Source organism: Cynara cardunculus, assembly GCF_001531365.2.
Source record: "Cynara cardunculus var. scolymus isolate 2C chromosome LG 5, CcrdV1, whole genome shotgun sequence".
In the NCBI taxonomy this organism is placed as follows: domain Eukaryota; kingdom Viridiplantae; phylum Streptophyta; class Magnoliopsida; order Asterales; family Asteraceae; genus Cynara; species Cynara cardunculus.
Window position 1 is genome coordinate 29680712 of NC_037532.1, and position 3434 is coordinate 29684145.

Below are 3434 nucleotides of genomic sequence, written 5' to 3' on the forward strand. Positions count from 1 at the left end.
CTGTCGTATTTTTAAAGTTAATTTACTACCATTATAAACAACTTTAAACCATAAAAACATAAAATCAAATTGATTTTCTTTTCACTTCTTTATCTTTATTTTTTGTTTTTTTAGTTCTTTCAATTCTTCCGATCTTGATTCTTCTTCGACTTTGCTCATGCTTTATACAAGATTTTTCGTGCTTTGATCAGGTTTTATCCAGACTTTTTAGGTTCTGACTGGCCAGACTTGCGACTCACAATCGAGCTTTATCTCGAGCTAGGTATTAACCGGTCATTAAAAAAACTTGACCTAATTAGGCTCTTTTGCCAAAGATGGGCCTATGCTCGGTGCTAGGACCAAGTTTTTCAGGCCGAGATTTGGTCCAGACTTTTTTTTTTGCATCCCTAGTTTCTACCAAAAAAACGTAACATGTTAACAAAATCAATGGTTTCTAAAACAGTTTAAATTTTTGATAATTTTTATAACAAATTTAATTAATTTCAGTTATGAATTTTTAATTAAGAATAAAATCATATTTTTTGAAGCAAAAGTGTTAACATGTGGATTAAAATTCTATAAAAAAGAGGTCATAATAATAAAACAAATATGTGTTTGGTGGGATGCATATGTTTGCATATCATATCATTAATTAATAGAAACATGTGATGCTCAATAAGGGGTGTTTTTGTCTTTTTATCAATTTTTTTGTTTTTTATCCATTCAAAAACCACAAAGAACAAAATTATAAAATCAATTTTAATTGGATAAAAGGAAAAAAAAATTAATGAAAAAGCCTTCATTTAACGGAATTTTTTAACAACCGTTAAAAAGAGGGACTAAATCGGATGTTTTTGTAAACCACAATGACCATCTTATAATTTCGAAACTACACGAAATGTTTTATTTTTGACAAACCATATGGACCAAATTTATAGTTTACTCTATTATATAAGATTCAAAATTATTTAAATTTATAGGCTTTTATAAATAAATGGTTTAAGAAAAATATATGATTTATGATTTCGATTTTATAATCAAGAAACATGATTGATACCTGAAACCATCCACTACAGTCTACAATAATTTCTAACATGGTTTTTTTTACGTGATATTAAGACAAAATCGATGTTGTGACGCTATAAACATGGTGCTTAATAAGTTGTACTTACGCACAATTTACTTGTAATGTTGAAATCTAAGTAATATTCATCGATAAGTAGTACTTCGTGTTAAGTGAAAGAGTCCAGCTTCTCAATAACATGAATTATGACGAGTCCAAATTAGTTATAGATTATAAGTGAAAGAGTCTCCCAATTTGTTTCAAATTAGTGCTTGTTATCTTGTACCAACTTATGAGAAATTCGTTACATGGTATCAGACGACCTTAGTAACGGTTAAAATCTATCCTCTTTTTTCAATCCGCCACCATCACTGGCCGTTGCTGGCCTATACAGCTCTTCTCCTCCGGAGTATTAGTTGTCACATCCTTTTCCTCTAATTTTTCTGCACCCACCCTTCGCATTTCCATCGTCTTTCTGGAATTCTTGATTTCACCGGCAACAATGGTGACCACCGATGACAACAGCAGTTCTAACGATGCATGTTTGCCTTCGCCACTCTCCTCCATCTCATGACCATCAAATCGTCTTCCTCAAATTACCTTCTATGGCGAAATTAGATCCTTCCCATCTTAGAATCCCAAAACTATATGCGATTTCTTGATGGCTCATCACCACCATCATCAGTGCCATTGATCAGCAATTAAAGATGCTTCTAATTCTTCTTTATCTAAGGAGGCCATGGCAGTGGTAGTTGGCACTACTACGGCCAAAGACACATGGAAGGCTCTTGAGGCTATGTTGAGCCATTATTTCGAGACCCGAGAGTTGAGTTTACGTACCGATCTTCAAAATCTTGCAAAAGGATCGGCACATGTTCACGATTATGCACGAAATTTCAAAAAGATATATGATCAGTTAGAGAAATTCTTTACAAATTATATATAATGGAAATTTGTAAAACTATAATATATTATTTTGACCATGCATGTAATTTAAGAAAAAGAGTAGGATGAACTCACAAATAGGTTTTTAGGATAAACCCTAAAAACCAAGTCAACAATGCCGAGAAGAAGAGGAGGGAGATCTTGAAGCTTTTACCACCACATTTGAATCTTTATCACTTAATGATATTATATGCCTTCAAAAATCATCAAAATATGGCTTTTAAGGGTTTAGGATCGGAGTAAATGAGGAGAGAATGAAAGGGGATGAGGATTGAGAGAATAAATTATTCGACCTATCCAAAACGCGTTTATTTACTCACTGAGGGATCATGCGACCATAGGGTCACAGACAAGGGTCACCTGCATTCAAAACTCGATCCGACGATACGATAAATGTGATAGTGGCTCGCGGTGCAAATGTCGCGATCACCAGGGTCGCCCAATCCTAAAAACTCTTACTTATGGTTCCTCAGATGCGACGGTGGTCTGCAGTGCAAGGTTGATGACCACTAGGGTCGCACCTTTCACCTGGAAGAATGAAATGACCCATTCACAAACCCTCAACAAGGCCTAACTTGCACGACTCCTTTCAAACACCAAGATTTGACGCTTAAACACAAATAAAACATACTACTTTATTAAATCATGATTAAACACCAAAAATAAATATTCTAAAACTCTGGGTGTTACAATTAAAAACTACTCTGAAAATTGTCTTGAATGTAAAAATATAAAATTTATTTATTGAATAAAAAATATTCTATAAATTAAAATAAACTATTTCATTCAATTAAATTTATTTTACTTCATCATAATTATTTAATTAATAAATTATTTGGTATTATAGCAAATGATATTTAATTTTCACTTGTGAAATTGTATAAAAATCATTACAGTTATCTTAGTATTGTAGTGGATGGAGGCTTTCCCCATGTAAGATCTTGATATCGTCTATCAGTAATTGCAACTAATTCAGATTAATTGGATGTTTTTCAACTGTTATTAGATTAACTAACGATTCAGTTTTTATTTGTAGACACTACATCTTGGTCGGGATATTTGGACCATTTTTAGTAACTGTCTTTTTGTACTTGTTTCTCAGATGCATTCAATGTCGTGAACGTTCTTTTAGAAGATACTTGTTGCAACTATTAAATGAAGTTGGACCAAAAATACATTAAAATTCAACCAAGTTTGCTTTAATTCTTATTTAGTGTAACAATGGAACTGTATTCTCAAATAATGTAACAGATATTTAGTTATCTTATCTATAGCCATTTTGATCGACAAACTGATAGATCTTGTAATTATTGATGACATGGATGTTAAGTTATATTGTAAATATTAATTATAAATAAACACTAATTGAAAATTATTAATTAATTTTAATTTATAAATAATATATTAAAATTTATTCTTAATTATTTACAATAATTATTAATCGTAT